This window comes from Canis lupus, chromosome 34, assembly GCF_011100685.1.
Source record: "Canis lupus familiaris isolate Mischka breed German Shepherd chromosome 34, alternate assembly UU_Cfam_GSD_1.0, whole genome shotgun sequence".
In the NCBI taxonomy this organism is placed as follows: Eukaryota; Metazoa; Chordata; class Mammalia; order Carnivora; family Canidae; genus Canis; species Canis lupus.
This window is the reverse complement of record NC_049255.1, coordinates 18,607,392-18,626,333: the sequence shown is the minus strand read 5'-3', so window position 1 is coordinate 18,626,333 and position 18,942 is coordinate 18,607,392. Positions and strand designations below refer to the sequence as shown.

The window sequence follows — 18,942 nt, the reverse complement described above, 5'->3', positions numbered from 1 at the left end:
TAACTTGTCCATGAAAAAGAAGTACCTTCTGGTAATTCTGGAAATAAATCAGATACAACCTAAATATCCAACAATAGAGAATTGGTTAATAAACTAGCATTTATCTTTAAGAAATACTATGTTGAGGGATCCCTGGGTGGCTCAGCGGTTGAGTTGAGCGCCGGCCTTAGGCCCAGGGCACGATCCTGGAGTCCTGGGATCGAGTCCCACATCGGGCTTCCTGCATGGAGCCTGCTTCTCCCTCTGCCTTTGTCTCTGCTTCTCTCTCTCTCTGTATCTTTCATGAATAAATAAATAAAATATTTTTAAAAAAAAGAAATACTATGTTGTATTTTTTTAAGATTGATTTATTTATTTGAGAGAGAGAGCACAAATAAGGTCAGAAGAAGAGGGAGAGAGAATTTCAAGCAGACTCTGTGCTCAGCTTAGAGCCTGAGTTGGGCTCTATCTCACAACCCTGAGGTCATGACCTGAGCTAAAATCAAGAGTCCAACACTTAACCAACTGCACCACCCAGGCACCCCCTATGTTTAATTTTTAATGCTGTATAAAAACGTGATATATTGGAGGGAAAGAGATGTATCATCATGGAAAGCATGATTCCAGTTTTATGAAAACAAAAAAGGGTAGCTCAATTAAGCATCTCACTCTTGGTTTCAGCTCATGTCATGATCTCAGGGTCACGAGTTCAAGCCCCAAGTCGAGTTCCATGCTGAGCATGGAGCCTGCTTACAATTCTCTCTCTCCGTCTGCCCCCTCCTCCCCCTCTCGTTAGCAAGGAGTGTAAAGGAACGGACATGGCCTTTCCCTTGAGCTTTTTCTCGTTCTAAAAAATGGGGGTGGGGTTGGGGGGAAGCATCAAGTTGTTAATAGCTTTCTTTGGGAATATGGGAGATTTTTAACTTTCTTTTTTAATCTCTCACAGTAAACACTTGTTACCTTTTGTTCTTTCTGTTGCAGACTTATACAACAAAGTACATAAAACACACATGAAGTTTAACGAATAAGTCTAAAGTGAATGTGTAATCACAGGTCAAGAACAATAAAAGCAACTTTACTTTTAGCATCTGAATACTGATAATAAAAAATTTATTAAAAATTGCTTTTCCTAAGTTCCTCATGTGGCTGTGGTAGAAATAAAGTAGGTCTCTATATGAAAGTGCTTGTGCTTATTAAGTCTAAGGCATCCATCAAACATAAGCAGTTATCTTTCTGCCCTAAGGTGCCAGATAGGACAGGTGCACATGAGCAATAAGTCATTGCTGAAGTCTGAGGCTGCTCGGGTCATACAGAGATTTGCACTGAAAATGTGTCAGTGATACCACTTGTCCTCTCTGCATGTTCCTTCACAGGGAAGCCCTGCTATACAGTCTGGGACCCCACTAGAGATATCTGTGACAGACTCGGTATAAAATTTTTTTTTCTCTTTTTTCAGTCTGAATACCCTTGGTTTTCTGTGATTCTCTGTGTTGTTGCATATGGTGGAAGAAGGTTATGTGTGTGTGTTGAGTTGATTTCACCAAAGTCAGAATTCGAAACAGTCATGTTTTTTTGCTTTCTTATTGAATTATCTAGTCTTTCACCTCTTCATTTGAAGTTTGACTGGAGACAGGCAGTGAATCAATCATAATTTAATCCTTTCATCTGTTATTATTGTCGAGGCTTGTTGGGCCATGTGCAGAATGAAAATGGGAGAGCCCTTTTTCAAAACCACAGGGGAAAAGTGTTGTTTCAAGGTACTAAAATACAGAGCTTTTACCTTTCATCCATGGTCTCTCTCTTGACTTGTGGTGTATTTTATTTGCTATTTTAATGTCATTCTAAGTAAGGGAACTTTCTAATTTTTAAATTATTATTATGAATTTTACTGTTTACCTTTATATGGTATGATGCCAGTTTATTAAGTTTTTAATTTTAATTCCAGTATAGTTAACATGCAGTGTTACATTAGTTTCAGGTGTACCATATACACCTGTTCAGCAGTTCTATTTGTTACTCATTGCTCATCATAAGTGGACTCTTACTTCACTCGTCCCCCCACCCCTCCCCTCTGGTAGCCATCTGTTTTTTCTCTGTAGTTAAGAGTCTGTTTCTTGATTTGTCTCTCTTTTTCTTCTCCCTTTGTTCACTTGTTTTGTTTCTTAAATTCCACTATAAATTTAAAATGCAAATATAAGCATTTAATTCATATGCAAAATCACCAAAACTACAAAAATGTATTATTTTGTACCTCATTCATTGTTCTTTCTGGAATAGTAGAAATACTGCACCAAACTAACTCAGCCATTTTTCTTTCACTGAATATGTGCATGTTCCACCACCACCACCTTCAGTTTACTGATAGTAAGGACTAATGGAAAATGACTACAGATTACCCTATCTTCTCCCTTCCTTTTACATCAAACATGATCATTTTCAGTGTAAGTGGTTGGCTAATGGGGGAGAGTAACATGAGTGAAAATGGATATTACAGAGTTCCTTGGTTGTTCATGTTTCTTAGGATGGTATTGCCTTAATGCTACCTTCAAGGGGGTCCCTGGGTGGCTCAGCGGTTTAACACCTGCCTTCGGCCCAGGGAGTGATCCTGGAGTCCCTGGATTGAGTCCCGCGTCGGGCTCCTGCATTGAGCCTGCTTCTCCCTCTGCCTGTGTCTCTGCCTCTCTCTCCTCTATCTCTATCTCTCATGAGTAAATAAATAAAATTTTTAAAAAATGCTACCAAAAAAAAAAATGCTACCTTCAAGACAAGTTCTGGTGCCAATGGAAGGCATCCTTTCTTGGGGCTGCACCTCCACTCACTCAGTCACAGACCCCACATGCTTGCCTGGAGCTTGCTCTGAGTCTTGCTGAAATGGATGACAAAGCAGAACAACATGCACATGATCTCTGTCTCCTCTGTTCATACACATGGTCCACTATTCTATTGGACTTTACTTACAAAACACAAATGCAAAGATAAAATTATTAAGAGTTCCTGTGTGGCTCCAGGAGAGCATTAAACAAAGCACAGGCCCTTTGGCGTGCAGGGCCCTGAGTGACTGTACAGGTTGCCATGGCCAGGAAGCTGCCCTGACTATCGTTATTTTTGTAATCTTAATGACTGGTTCTTGTTGTCACCCTTCCCATGGCTTTCTATTCTGGGTTTCGAGTCTTCCTTATCTGTAATCCTCTTGGGCCCAGAGTTCTGTTCAGGGTGAATTCTAGGTTTTTGGACAATGATAAATAGCAGTTCTTCGTAGTACAAGGTATGTTTGCTGTTAGTACTAGTTCATTTTTCATTATGTACTTATCAGATACATTAGCCCAAGTATTTTGAATATGAAAGAAAGAAAGCAAAAGAAAGAAGAAAGAGACAGAAAGAAAAAGTAAGTAAGTTGAGTCTAAAAGGCCAAGCTCATGGGTGCCTGGGTGGCTCAGTCAGTTAAGCATCTGCCTTCGGGTCAGGTCATGATCTTGGAATCTCGGCATCAAGCCCCACATCAGGCTCCCTGCTCAGCAGAGAGTCTGCTTCTCCCTTTGCCCCTCCCCCTGCTTATGCTCACTCTCTCTCTTTCTGTCTCTCTCTCTCTCAAATAAATAAATAAATAAATAAATAAAATCTTTTTTTTTTTTTTTAAAGGCCAAGCTCTTGAAATTTAAGAAGTTTAATAAAAGTCCAAATTTATAGCTAGCAGTTTCAAAGTTTTACTTTGCTGGCAGCAAGATATTCTCCTTGTGTTACTGTTGGGTTTATAAAACCATCAGTGTGCTGGTAAGCTGTTTGCAAACCAGTAACTTTCTGAACTTATCTCTGAGATGTTATTGGAATATTTTGCCCCTGTGCCTTCCATAGAAAATTCTTCAGAAAATATCCAAAAATTCTTTCCATCTCCAAGTAATCTTTTTTTTTTTTTTTTTTTTTTTAAGATTTTATTTGTTTATTCATGAGAGACACAGAGAGAAAGAGAGGCAGAGACACAGGCAGAGGGAGACGCAGGCTCCATGCGGGAGCCTGACGTGGGACTCCATCCCTGGACTCCAGGATCACGCCCCAGGGTGAAGGCAGTGCTAAACCGCTGAGCCACCCTGGGATCCCCCATCTCCAAGTAATCTTAACAGTCTCTTGAATAAATGAAGGCTACAAAGCTTGCCAGTTAAGGGCAGCCCGGGTGGTTCAGTGGTTTAGCGCTGCTGTCAGCCCAGGGCGTGATCCTGGAGACCTGGGATCGAGTCCTGTATCGGGCTCCATGCAGGGAGCCTGCTTCTCCCTCTGCCTGTGTCTCTGCCCACCCCACCCTCCCTCTGTCTCTCAGGATAAATAAATAAAATCTTAAAAAAAAAGCTTGCCAGTGAAGAGCGTAAGTTCTGGTCCGGCAGACCTTAGTTCATATCCTAGGTCTACCTCTTACTCGGTGTATAATTTTGGGCAAGTCACCTATGGTTCTGAGCTTGCATTCCTCACCTGTGAAGAGGCAGTAGTAGAGTATCTAGCTTAAAGGATTATGCTTGATAATATAGGGAAAATGGGTTAGTTTGATGTTTGACTCAGAATGGGCATTCACTTTTAACTATTATGCTTAGTAGTATAAACTGGAAAAAAAAGACCTCAAAGACTATATTTGTAAGGTTAGAAGGTGAATAATATTATTCTCAGATGAATAAGTAGTCTACTTCTGTTGGAAATCCAGCAGATAGCCATGAAACATAAAGGAGAAAATGGTGTCAATCTGTATAAAACTCAGTGTTATAGGAGCTGTGAGCCATGCATTTCAGTATCCTCAGCCCAGCACAGTGTCTAGCACATAGTAGGTGTTTGCTGATTAAATAATGAATGAACAAATAGGTAAATATTTTATTTTTCACCTTGTGTGATTTCTATCTTTCTAAATTTACAAACAAATCAAGAGATCTATTTTGTGGTTTTCTATGTATGAAGATCCCCTTTGCTTTTTGACTACTGAAAAAGAAAAAAGAAAAAAGAAAAAATCAGACAAAATCTCATGGCATCTTTTTATAAAGATGGGATAACTAATAATTTCCCATATCTGAACACAGATTTGACTTGTGACTCTTGGACTCAGTGGCAGATGATCTGAAGCCTTATCTGGGATCTGGGCTGCATTGTGGGCCTGGACAGAAGCTCTGTGTGGTTGCTTACCTGGAATCTGGGGTCATAGCCTTCCCCTAGGGCTCCAGGCAGGAAAAGCTGTCTCCCTCATGCATGCAGCATCAGAGATGTTAAGTGTATGCTCCAGCCAAGCTCAGCTGCATTCCAGCAGGTGGTGGTGATTCCTAGGGAGACAGGAGAAGGCCAGGCTATCATTGAGATTGAGAGATTTATTTGCCTTTTGATAACAAAGCCTTTAGGAAGATATCTGAGCCATAGGGTGCAATTTGAAGGGCTTAAATTTAAGTGAAAATAATTGACAAAGTAATTCAAAAGCCATTTTCTAATAATTTATAAAAGACCAGAGAGGCCCTTTTGTATGTGATTTTCTGCCAATTCTATTTAAATCCTCTGCAATTTAGAGGATTAGTGACCTGGAGAGGTGTTTTCAGCTTTGAAAATTATGGAATAAATTAGAGGCTTTGACCCAGTACAGTTGCAGTTGTCTCCTCCACCCCAGGTGTGCTGCAGATTGATGTTCTGCAAGAATTTTTCAGAACAGTTAAATTCCAGGGCATGGGTATTTATATTTGCCACTGATGACATGTGAAAACACATATAAAAGGGCTGCTTTTAGGGATATTTATATTATTTGAAAATGATATGATGCCAAAATAGATTTTTATACTATTTTTTAAAGATTGATGTATTTATTAAAGAGAGAGTGAGCAAGTGTGAGCAGGGGAAAGGACAGAGGGAGAAGAAGAGAATCCTCAAGCAGACTCCCCACTGAGCATAGATTGAACACGGGTCTCCATCCCAGGAACCTGAGATTACAACCTGAGCCAAAATCAAAAGTGTCCACTCAACTGAGCCGTCCAGGCGCCCTTATACTATTTTTAAACTGGATTTTGTGTAGATCCAATTGATTTTTTTAGGAGTAGAAGGGAGTTAATCTCATTAACCTCATTATTAATCTCATTCATATTCCCTCCTGCCTTACTTGAGAAAACGAATTCCTTACGTTTTCATTTAAATTCCAGTTAGTTAACATACAGTGTTATATTAGTTTCAAGTGTACAATAGAGTGATTCAGCACTTCCGTACAACACCCAGTGCTCATCACAGCAAGTGCACTCCTTCACCTCCATCATCTATTTAACCCCCCACCCCCACCCCACCCTGTAATTCTCAGTTTGTTCTGTATAGTTTAGAGTGTGTTTCTTGCTTTGTCTCTTTCTCTCTCTGTCTCATTCCCCCCCCCCCCCTTTGCTTATTTGTTTTGCTTCTTAAATGAAGAAACTATTTAAGGGTCATTAAGGATTAAATATCCTCTTACAGCTTGACAATCTAATTTTTAAAGATTGTGTTCAACAAAATGGCTCCCAAGTTGTATTTGTGAAAGTATTCTCTGTGAAGGAAGCACGAGAAATCTTGCACCTTGAGTTACTGGATGAAGTAGTGGGAAGATTTGCTGATTGCTTTTCCATGGACAGAAATGCAACTGCAAGTGATAAAGAGAGATGATAACACTAAAACTACCCATGAGGCTTGAATCTGGATTGCTAAGACTTTATGTAATAAAACATTTTCGTGGAGAGGATTCTAGTGGCTACACAAACCAGCAACTGGCTCCTGTGCCTGGATTACTCTCCTTTCTTCCTTTTCTGGTCATGACCTAAGTTTACCCTGAAGATTACCCTTCAAAACCCAACTCAGATGTCACCACTTCCTTGAAGCCTCCCTGACTACTCTCGGCTGCTTCTTCTGTGATGTTTTTGCATTTTAGGTGTACATCTTAAGGAAGGAGCACTTTCCATAGTGTTCTGTAATTATTGGTGTTTATCTTTTGCACTGGATTTATGAGCCCTTAAAGGGCAGAGTCATCTTTGTAGTCTAACCCCTAACATATTGCCTGGAAAGTAATAAGCACTCAAAGATTCTATGGAACACTCGACTACCAAAAGGCAATACCAAAATGGGTACCACATGGGGATATTTTGTTTTAGTAGAAATTAATCTATTTTAGATTTCCTCCTATTTGTGACTTCTAAAAGCAATCCATTAGATGGGGAAAAAGATAATACCCAGTGTTGGCAAGACCGTGGTAATAGATATTCGTACATCAGTGATGAGGGTATAAATTGGCATACCCTTTCTGGGAAATTATTTGGAAATTTGGGGCTTAAATATTGATAAAACCTTTGACCTAGTAATTCTGTTTCTTACAATTTGTTCTAAGGAAATAATAAATTACTCTAGTGTTTTAAAGCATAATCAAAGGAACAATAGTTATATGTTAATTATACCTCAATAAAAAAATTTTTGAAGGTACAGCAGCAACAGCTTTCTAATACTATGTGATCCAAAGCAAGTATGTAGTCAGTTTCTAAGAACTTGAAATGATAACTTCTTGAAGTCCTTCTTTTATATTCACCATATCATCCAGCCCATTGTCTTGCATATAGTAGAGGTTGAATAAATACTTTTAATAAGTGAGTAATTCCATACATTAAAATAAAAAACATCAAATCCATGTTCACCCATATCATCCAGCCCACTGTCCTGCATATGAAAGAAGTTCCATAAATACTTTCAGTGAGTAAATAAATGAGTAATTCCATAAATTGAAAATAAAAAATACCAAAATCACAGAATAATGTAACCATTACTCCTGATACTACCACCAGATTTAATAACCATTAATTGATGTACTTGTTTCCAATCTTATTTTTCTTTGTTTAAGCTTTTAAAATTATACAAGTAATATATATGCATATTCTTCATGCATAGTATTTTATAATCTGCAAAGTGATTTTATATTTTATCTTATCTTAAATCAACAGAGAAATCATTCCCATTTAATAGAAAGGATAACTGAGGCTTACAGCAGAGCCAGATTACACTTCTGACTCCAGACCCAATATTTTTTTACTATAGGAGTCTTTGGGAAACTTAGGAAACAGGGAGTAGGGATCCCTGGGTGGCGCAGCGGTTTGGCGCCTGCCTTTGGCCCAGGGCACGATCCTGGAGACCCAGGATCGAATCCCACGTCGGGCTCCTGGTGCATGGAGCCTGCTTCTCCCTCTGCCTATGTCTCTGCCTCTCTTTCTCTCTCTGTGACTATCATAAATAAATAAAAAACTTAAAAAAAAAAAAAAGGAAACAGGGAGTACCTACCATGTTTATTAAAGGAGGGTGTGCATCAGTTTCAGAAAGACGTTGACAGATTAGAAGGAATTTAAAGAGGAGCCAACACTGCTGGAAGGAAGGACATAGGAGAGATGAAAGGAGCTAAATATGTATAGCTTGGCCAAAGGATGATTAAAGGGGATATGATAACAGTCCCTAAGAATGTGAAGGATGTAAACATCATGGAAAGAGAAAATGTATTTAGAACCAATCAAAGCAGTATATAAAAAGAAATAAAAATTAACGCTAAACCTTAAGAAAAGCTGTTTTATGGAGAGACTTGCTGGCTTGTAGATTGGAATCCCAAGAGAAGTATCAAAGCCCCATATAGAGGAGGCATTTACAACTGAGCTCTTCTGCCTACATTTGGGGAGGGCTTTCGAGTTCTAATTTTGATGGCTGAGATCATGGCCCTTCCTAGCATGGATTTGCCACCCAGTTCTGATTGCACAGTTTTGCATATCAGGGTCAAAAGAAAGAGTCTTGTTACACTCTTGCAGAAGCCAAACTCAGGCACGTCCCCAGTGTCATGCAGTCCAACCTTGCTGACTGTCCATGAAGCCTAAATTGAAACCCTTAGTGTGTAGCTATTTAACTCTGCAATCAGGTGAGTGATTCCTCCCTCTATGGTGCTCCCTGCCGGGCATTTCAGGTTGTGAGCAAGATACAAAGGAGCCTCCGTGCTATAAAATTAGCAGCCACACTTGGTGAGCAAGTGGAAACATTCTTGACGGAGCCTAGGAGGCACTGCAGTCCTTTGTCCTTTGAATGCAGTAAGACATTGCCATTGCATGGGTAGGGAATTATCTTACACATGTTGTGTGTGTGAAGTTACATCCCCAGGAGAGGATGTGTGTTCATCGCACGCTGACCTTATGCTATGTGCTTACATTGTGTACATGCCCTTAGGATGCATATCTCATGAATTAGATTGCTCTTTTCACAAAGTAAAATTTTATAATGATGTATAGAAAAGCTTCCTTTATCAGAAATTGAAGTGTGTGCTCATGAACCTACAGCACAGATATACCTCATTTTAACCAATAAATATTCTCTCTAAAATTAGTGCAAATCAATTTTAAGAGCTCAAATTCCATTCTAAACATAATATGGGAGTGTGCTATGTTACAAAAGCAGTCTTGTGTCAAAGCTTTCTAGCAACAAATGGCTAGTCAATGATTTATCAGGTTTGCTGGTGCTGAGGATTACCACATAGAGAAAACAATACATGTATTAGCTGGAATTCAGGATTACATATATTATGTTCAACACAGTTACATACATTTTTAACCCATTTTTTTTCATTTTTAACCCATTGATTAAAATTCTGTCTCAGTAAAAAAAAAAAAAAAAAAAAAAGAGCCCTTGGGGACATCCAATAAAATCTGAGGCCGAAGCTATAAAAGGTATTCACCATTCATTGGGATGTAGCCACAGATTTATCTCTACCTCACAGGAGGCGTGTCCAAACTAAATAAGAATTGAGAGGGCAGTCTTAAAGCGAGGAGTGTGTTGCTCAAAATGGTAAGGCATCAAGTGTGTTGGGGTCCTTGGAAGGAGCTGGAAGATATTCAGACCTGCAAAAGAGTCCCCACCTCTGAGCCCACATGAGGCCACATGGCCTAGCTAGATACCAGCGCAGCTTCAACCAGGTGCAGGAGCACCCAGCCTTAGTGTTCTGGTGAATTTGGTCTGGAAAATTGAATAGGACTGAGAACGGTGGTCTGGGGTCCCCTGAGGGCCTGTGATACCACCACTAAGAAAACGACCTGAGAGAGAGGGAAGATTCTTAGCCCCAGCACACTGGCAAGGCGAACTGGCCTAGGACTTTAGTTAACAAGTGTATACATGTGTAGTTTGTAAACTAACCTTTTCTCCTACCCTCACAGCCTGCGTCAGTGCCACTCTTCCCATTCCTGTTCATTCACTCACTCAACAAACAGCCAGCCCCACTTCTATGGCCAGTTAGGAGCTTGATGATAAGGATACGAAGACTGTGTTGGAAGAGGGTCAGGGGAACGCTGGGTAGTGGCAGAACTGTGATTCAACCTGGGTCTTCAGGTTTCTAGGGCAGGGAGCTTCCCCTCTGCTGCATAAAGCTTATTATCTCTTCCCAGAGGAACTCTGTCATTTTGCTTTTCTTTCCTGAGAGACTTGGCATCAAATCAGTCACAGATACAACAAACAGTGTCATAAAAGCAAAGATAGGAAAACTGTATACTCCTTAGCAACTTCTATCAATACTCTACATGATTTAAGATAGAATTTGCTGTGCACATAGATTATTAAAGGATTTAAATATATTTTCATGTGTACAAACTGTCATAAAATGCAGTTCTGCTCTGACATAAAGCATATTAAGCTGTTTTCTTTGTCAATCACTGTAATTGAGAATGCCGTCTGTGCTTTTAGAATAAGGACAGCCTTTTGTGGCTTGAGAGCTTGTCATGTGCTCTTTCGTGTACGGATGGTATCGGTATCTTCACTAGTACACTGTGAGGGAGCACTTGTTCTTCTCTCCATTCTACTACGGGGAGACTGAGACACCCTGGAGTTGAGGAATTGGCCAAGGTCACAGGGTAAGTGGCAAAATCTGGATTTGAACTCACGTAGTCTGGCTGCCAAGTTCAAGTCAGTGACCATTGTGCTATACTGTCTCTCACAAGAGAAGGCCTTTGGAGTTACATGTTAGCCTGAATCTCATAGGATCTGTCCAAGAAATATGAGTTTTCAGTTAATTTCTGTGTCCTAAGCAACACTAAAAATTATTCTAGTCCGTGTGAATGCCGCCGTAGAACACTGTAGACAAGTGTCAGCACACTTCTCACCTCATTGGAAACCCATAAAAGTAATTGCCAGGTGTTAACACACACTTTAAAAAAAAAGAGCTTTAATACTGCAAAGGCAAGCAAAGTCTCCTGGATCTCCCCAGTGTATGATTCTTTGCTCAAAATAAGTGGAACAGATGGATGGAGGTACTGAATGATTGAGGTATGGGTTTTGATTATGTTCTTAAAGGGAACTAAGGAAAGTGTAAGTATAGGATTTGGAAATCAGAAGACATTACTTCAACTTTGGGCTGTGACGTTATTCCCTCTTTAACCTTGGGCAAGTCACTTCACCTCTGAGTGTGCTTCCTCATCTTTAAAAATGAGATTGGTACTTTTCACCCTCTCACTCTCACAGAGCTATTGTTAGAATTTCATGAGATAATACATGTGAAAAAGGTTTAACCTACAAAACTGTGCAGATGCTCATTACCCTGAGGCTCAGGGGTCCTGGAGAGAGGTGCCTGAGCAGACGTGAATTTAAGTTTGCTTTTGGCTACCCTATTAATAAGGAAGTGTGCACCCTCTTGTGGCGAAGTGCGGGGGCTGAGGAAACCTTCTGAAAAATACTGGAATGTTATTGGGGTTTTGAAAAGTTGTCTCCAGAAATCCTTTTCCATTAATGAATGTACACTTTCTAAACAAATCCTTATATTGCAGCATAAGTAAATTGCTTAGTCTTTACCCAATTTTGTTTGCAATGAGAGATAGATTTTTTTCTTAATCAGAATAAATGTTTTGTTTTCCTCCATTTCTTTACTGTCTCATTCATAGAGGTCTTGCTGTTTTTTTGTTTTCCTAGTCTACTGTATTTATTTTGGTTTCATTTGTTTGCATTTACCTTTTTTTTGGATCCAATTTAATATCTGTTAAATTTTTAATGCACAGTTAGAGTGTACTATGTCTGCCTGTGCTAACACAGGGCCTCTGTCATCCACCATAGAGTAGATACTCAATAAATGATGCTGAGTAGGTGCTGACAGTCTTCTTATGCATTCTTTAGTTCCTTTCCCTATTGTACCTGTGGGTATTCTTTCCCTTGGCATCAGTTTTCCTGAAATATACAGAAATAAATTAAGGAAGTATAGCATTTCAGTAAGTTAACATTATTTTTCTCAGTTCCCACTCTAGTAAAGTAGGGGGGCGAGAATAGGTGATTTCCAAGGTTCATGCTCTGTAGAAGTAAGGAAATAAGATGACATTCTTCAGCAGAACCTAAGAAGGTTGTGAATGTCTTATTATGCTTGTCAGCTTTATTATATCCTCCCTCAGTTCCTAGATGAATAGAGGGGGAGGCATCAGAACAAGGTATAGTGGAAGGAAAGGCAGAAAGAAGGGTAGAGACTGGATGAACAACAGGATAAGAGAACATTGTGTGTTGGGGTGGGGGTGGGGATTAACAGGACAGTAGCAGCATTCCAGAAAGAAGCTGTAACATCCTGAGCTATGTGAAAATTTTTCATAACTTATGCACATTGTATTGTCTGTGATGCTCACAGGGGATTATCTGACTCAACATCCTTTATTCCCACGCATTGCTTACATTAAATTTGACGAAAAAATCTTTTTCTCTAATTGAGTTGTAAAGTCCCTGATCGTGTAGCAGTTCAAACTACAGCATTACTTTTTAATTGGCTTTATATACTCTTCATTTTCCTTAAAAATTTCTAATTCAAATCTGCTTCAAAAGCATGTTGTTGGCTTTAGAGGACTTGTGACACAGTTTATCACTGAAGGAGACTGGTGTCCTTACAGGGAGGGCACTTGTGGGTGGGGAGACTGGTGTCTTATAAGGGGCTTCCCTGGAATTGGGTCTCCATTTTACAATTTCAAGATTCATACCAATCTAACTTATAAAAGACTTGATATTCAGAATGTCAGTTGAGTGCCATACTGAGGAGCACTAAAAACCCTGCACTATTCTTGGCTGGCTAGCAGTTTTCCCCTGGAGAGGTCAGGATGCCATTGTGAGATAGCTTGGTGCATGGTGGGGACTTAATTAGTTTCATTAATTGAACAGATCTTTTTTGAGTTTTACTCTATGTGCCAAGTACTGAGCAAAATGCTGGAATTAAGACAAAATTCTGCCTTTTGAGGCCTTACACTTCTATCAGATAGCCATGTAAGCAAATATTACAACCACATGCTTAATGCTGTAGGAAAGGGTTATGCAGGATGCTTGGAGGCAGAAGGCAGAGGCAAGCATCTACTGTGCTAGAAGTCTCCTTCAAGGAGAGTAAGAGTTTCTTAGGACAAAAGAGAAAATGTGTACACTCTGGGAACAGCAAGAAGTTGAGAATGGTCTCTAATGCCTATTGTCATTAAGCCATAAAACCTGATGAGAAATAGAGTCCTTGAAACTTACTTGCTGAGAAGTCTGGGAGATTCATGGCCGTTTCTCATGGCACCCTCTCACCTGGAAAATGATGCAGCTGTACCACCTGCTCTTTGGGCTTCTCTTCTTCTAGATTCCATGCTGTGCAGCAGTAGTCTTCAAACTTCTGGTCTCTGGAGTTCTTTATGCTACTTACTACAAAGTATTGAGGACTCCAAGGAACTTTTGATATTCACCATATCTGAAGTTAAAACTAAGAAAATTTGAAGGTATTTATTAATTTGCTTAAGGATGACAATAATAAAACAATTATATATTAATAGAAATAATGCTTTCTTAGAAATAGCTAGAAAATGTAATGGAATATTGGCTTTTTGCAAATCTCTCTAATGCCTTGCTCAAGAGGAGGTATATACATTTGTATATCTATTTATGCATTCAGTCTGATATATTATTTTGGTTGAAATATATGAAGAAAATCTGGGATCACCCAGATATATAGTTGGAAAGAGAGTCAACAGGCTTTTCAGAGAATTATAGATATTCTTCTTTGATACTACATCAAAACTTGACAAGTAGTGGTTTCTTAAAGATTATTTGCTGTATAGTATCTGAAACCATACAAATGAACTTTAATTTTCTGTTACATTAGAATCTCTTACTAATGCAGGAATTTGTAATATCATATATTAATTATTTAGAAAATTTTGGGTTATTCAGATCTTCCAGATGTTGACGTTATTATACAGTATCAAAAAAAAAAATCAATCATTGCTGTCCTAACCAATCTCATCTCAGAAATCTTTAAATATTGGTAAGCTGCAAGCTCGTGATGGTAAAATACAAGTTTCCCCAAATCCTCACTTTTGCTTGAAAGCTCCTATTTCATCATTAGCAGTATAAATACTGTCAGTTTTTTTCTTTGAAGTCACAGACGCTCTTCATTTATTTTCAAGAGTATGTCAGATTCCCAGTTCTGAATAGCTGTGGCTGCCTGTCGGTCTTTTTTTTTGAGGTAAAAATGGTATTCCATGAAGAAAGTGGCTGTGGCAGCCTACAATCAGTCACATGTTGAGATAACATGTTACTTCAGTATATGCAAAAGTGCTTTATGTGTACTTTCCATTTTATCACACAGTATTTTGGAAGACCAGTGCTTTAGGGTCAGGATTTTTAAAAATTAGTAATTTATGCAGCTTATCAAGGACTCCATTACTGAATGTGTACAGGTGAGAATACAATGACTATGGGTACATTTTTGCCTCAATTCATACTGAGGTCTCAGCACTTTTAGCTGTCATTACTTTTGTACTTCTGTACAAATCACCAACACAGTGGAAAAGGCAAATAATATTTTGGTACTATTTGCATCTCCTGAAAGACTGTTGGGGATCCCAAAGGTCTGCAAATCACACTTTGAAAACTACATGGGTGGGTGGTGAAGAGCATGGCTCAGGATCCAGATTGCCTGGGTTTGACTCCTGCTTCTGCTGCTGATTAGCTGTGTGACTTTGGGAGGATATTGAACCTCTCTGTGGCTATTTCCTCTCTGCAAAATGGGAGTAATAATTGTACCTACTTCATTAAATCAGTTAATCTACTTAATCCATCAGTAGGTATTGATAAAACATATTACCTAGTTGATTGATTATCTGAGGAAACACCTGAAGGCCAGGTTGCCCAGAAGCTGTCTTCCAGGATGCCTGAGATGTCCACCATTATCATTACTTCTTTGTACCTTTATGGTGGTAATATACTATTAACTGAGTTAAAGCCTGTATCCTAGAAAGGATAATGTATTAGCTAACGACTTAGCAGTGGTTGGTTTATTTAATTAACCCAACACTCTTGCCAACCAAATCAAGGCTCTGAGGGAATGGAGGAGGAGGACAGTGCTTGGTGAAGGGTCAAGAGTGGGGAAATCCAAGAGCAGTGAGGGGTCCAGTGCACAGCCAGCTCTCTGGGGAGGGGAGGAATGGTAGTCACTTTGCCTCTCATACTACGGAATTGGTCCTGGTCACGTCTTTATCCTCCACGAATTGCACACATAGTTCAGGCATATGTAATGTCAGTGCCCTTCCCTACACATTCTCCAGCTTCGAGGCGCAGTCATCTCTGAGGCGGTACAATAGACCTCATTAGTTCAGACCTGACTAATGTTGAACTTGTGACTATTGGGAAGTAGGCCGTGCAATGCACAGAAGAGAACATGAGCTTTGCGATGAGGCATGTCAGGACTCAAATCCTGGCTCTGTCATAAACTAGCTGGATGGCCTTGGGCAAGGGGTAGACCTTTCTAGGCCTTGGTTTCATCTCTCTGAAATGGGACTGCCGGTGCCTCCAGAGGGAGTTGCAGATATTAAATGAGATAGTTGATGTTAGGTACTCAGTAAAGGCCTGTGACCTTGCATGTGCCAGCTTCTTTTATCTTAAACTCCATTACTGGTCATTTATAATAAGGCCCTGACTACTTTTCAGTGTCATCATTGCTTTTTCACTTTTATTAAGAAAGGGAGTTTTTGGAAAAAGATGTATGCAGTGCTGGAAGGATTGATGGGATGCTGCTGCTTCTCCAGGGATTTCAAGTAAATATTTCACAAAAGCATGACCCCTCTTCCTCACTGGTCCTGGGGGCCCCGGAAGTGCTCTGATCCAGAACCCCTCTACTCTAAAGAAATGCCCTTTTGTTCTCCAGCTCAGCCTGGAAGGAACCCAGTTACTGTTCAGTTCACCCCAGCCACTTTCATGCCATCTGCCCAAAGTGAAGAAGCAGAAGGAAGCCATGTGTGGAATAGCTGGCACACAGCCACCTCTCAAAGGTCCGTCCGTCCCCAACTGCCTCTTCCCTCCTGGTTGCCACCCAGACTGATTCTTCCCCAATGCCTTGTCTCTCTGGCTGTTCGTAGAATCTTCGCTGTTCCTGGAATTTCTTTAATTGTTTCTAGACTCTGGGTGGTTGCACCTTTTTTCCATATCACGCTCAGTGAGTTTCAGAAAACTGTATGGTCATTAATGAATCTATTTTCACAACCTCCTCAGAAACAAGCCTCTTCCATGTTATAGATCAAAGAACCTATTACTGACACAAAAGGAATCCAGACAACTAGCCTTTCCCCCCCTATGGGAGGCAGGCCCCATTCTAATCTTGCCTTGGCTTTTGACTTGCTGTGTGGCCTTTGTTTCTTCATCCAACAATAATATCTACCTCACAGGAATGTTGTGGAGTTCAACAAATGCTAAGAACTGTTCCTCTTCCAGGCTGAAAGAGCAGTATCGGATCTACTACAATGCCAGAGAACTCAAAACACTTGATAGGAGTCTAATCTGTCCCTTATCTTGGTGAGGTAGATTAGTGGCAGGTGTTCCTGTGCCCACTTTCAGCATCTCATTTCAACAGTTCCTATTCACTTCCTCTTTGCAGACTCACAGGAAATTGTCTATCTGAATGGAGACTAAAGACTGATGTACTTAAGCAGGCTTTGTCTCATTTCACTCTTCAGTTTGTGTCTCTGATTCTACTTGTAGTCAGGGGTGGAGAAGCGTTCCTCTGACCCTGGGTCCTTTTTTGGTCTCCTTTTTGGTTTCAGTCTCTTTTCTTAGTACTTTATCCTTTGACCTCTTGGCAGCATTTGGCACTAACAATGATTACTTTTTCCAGAACTTGTTTGTGATGTTATAACCCTAGAATTCTGCCTCTGTGACTTACCATACCTGGTCCCTCTCATAAAGGCTGAGGATAAAACCTTTCCTCAGCATAATCTCAGAGGTAATCTCTTCTGTTTTCAAGGTTTTAACCAAAACCAGTGTTCTGCTTCTAGTCCTAAATTTCTTCTTGCTTGACACTTCTTAGATTCTCCTAACATGATGCAGGTTCAATATATGCAGTATATTTAGAATGGATTTGAACTCTCTTTTTCTTAACCCCTACATTTAATCTGTCCTCTGTAAACACTCTCCCCACTTCAGTATTCAGGTTGGCATCATATAAAACCTGCCATATTGTATCAGTGGTTCCCTACTGGGTCCCTCTGCCACCAATGTCAACCTACTGCAGTCAGGTTAGCCTTCTGGTGAAAAGCACTTTCAAACCTGTCCAGTCCCTCTATTGCCTTAAGCAATTGTGATGATTAACTGTTGCTGTGTAATAGACCCAAACTAAGTGGCATAAAACAGCTATTATTTTAGACTCACAAATTGTCAGGGTTAGGAATTTGGAAAGGACACGATGGGTCAGTTTGTCTCTGCTCTGTGATGTCTGGGCCTTCTGCTGGGAAGATTCAAAGCTGGGGTGTGACTTGACATCTGAGAGTTTCTTCACTCACAGCTTTGACAATTTGATGCTGGCTGTTGGCTGGGCCCTAAGCTGGAGCTGTCAGAGCAGTGATCTCTCCATGTGGTTACTTGTGCTTCCTCACAGCATGGTGACTTGGTTCCAAGAACAAGCTTTCATAAGAGAAGCAGGATATGATCTAGCTTCAGAAACTCTATGCTATCATTTTTGCCATGGTCACAAGCCTATCCAGGTACAAGGGAGGGAACATAGAATGCCATCTTTTAACGGGAGAGGTATCAAAGTCACATCATAAGAGCATGTGGATGATTTTGTTGCTGTCATCTTTGGAAAATATCTGCCTCAAAGTTAAGACTGCTATCTCAGGACGCCTGGGTGGCTCAGTGGTTGAGAGTCTGCCTTCGGCTCAGGGCATGATCCCGGGGTCCTGGGATTGAGTCCCACATCGGGCTCCTTACAGGGAGCCTGCTTCTCCCTCTTGCCTGTGTCTCTGCGTCTATGTGTCTCTCATGAATAAATAAAATCTTTAAAAAAAGAAAAGACTCCTATATCAATGGGAATTCTTTTAAATATATTCCAGCTTGCCTTTTAAATAGAGTAAGAGAGCACCTACCACTCATGGAACACTTCTTGCGTGCCAGGCACTGTTGAAAGACTGTGCATTCACATTCAGTCTAACAGTTCTGAAAGTCTGAAAGGTGAGGGGACTAAGGTTAAAGAGGCCTTGTCAAGTGTCTTCCAATTAGTAAATAGTTGGTTAGGATTTGAACGTAGAAACTTTGACTCCAATCTTAACTTCCACAGTGTCTCCACTTAATCAGGGCAAAAGCCCAGGTCAGAAAGAGATGGGGGAAAAATGATAGCAGTTATAAAAACCTACTAGGGATTCATTTTAAATTCTGACCTCCCCTCGTCCAGTTGCAGTCCTTCACAAGGTTCACAACTCAAGGGAAGGAAGACTCTTGTTGGCAGATACCTCAGGCTAGCTTAGTCTTTGGACTGCTCTGGCGCCTGTGGACAAAAGCCCAGGGAATGAGCTCAGTGACAGTCTCTGTGTCTGCCTCTTCAGGCCTCAGCCGGACTATTTTGCTCACGTGCTTTCTGGGAAGCTTGCTTCCTCTTCTCTTCTCTTTCCATCTGTCATTCCTCCAGGTTCTGGTGCCCACTTAGGTCTCCCTGCCTCTACCGCGTGTTTGTGTTTACTTTGACCT

General features: G+C 40.3%; 1 protein-coding gene and 1 long non-coding RNA gene across 8 annotated transcripts in view; one reads left to right on the top strand and one right to left on the bottom strand.

Annotated features, from left to right (window-relative positions):
* The window catches only part of IGF2BP2 (insulin like growth factor 2 mRNA binding protein 2), a 155,352-nt gene that overhangs the window by 68,556 nt on the left and 67,854 nt on the right, over positions 1 to 18,942 (top strand). The window lies entirely within an intron of this gene.
* On the bottom strand, positions 4,846 to 17,078 carry LOC111093887. Of its 4 annotated transcripts, XR_005383842.1 has the most exons (6): positions 16,646 to 17,078; positions 13,471 to 13,693; positions 11,947 to 12,159; positions 8,266 to 8,343; positions 5,137 to 5,270; positions 4,846 to 4,935 (listed from the first exon to the last, which is right to left on the bottom strand). It is a non-coding gene; the product is annotated as an uncharacterized LOC111093887 (long non-coding RNA). The 4 variants fall into 4 exon arrangements; XR_005383844.1 differs by lacking the exon at positions 11,947 to 12,159 and having other exon boundaries at positions 8,266 to 8,346; XR_005383843.1 differs by lacking the exon at positions 11,947 to 12,159.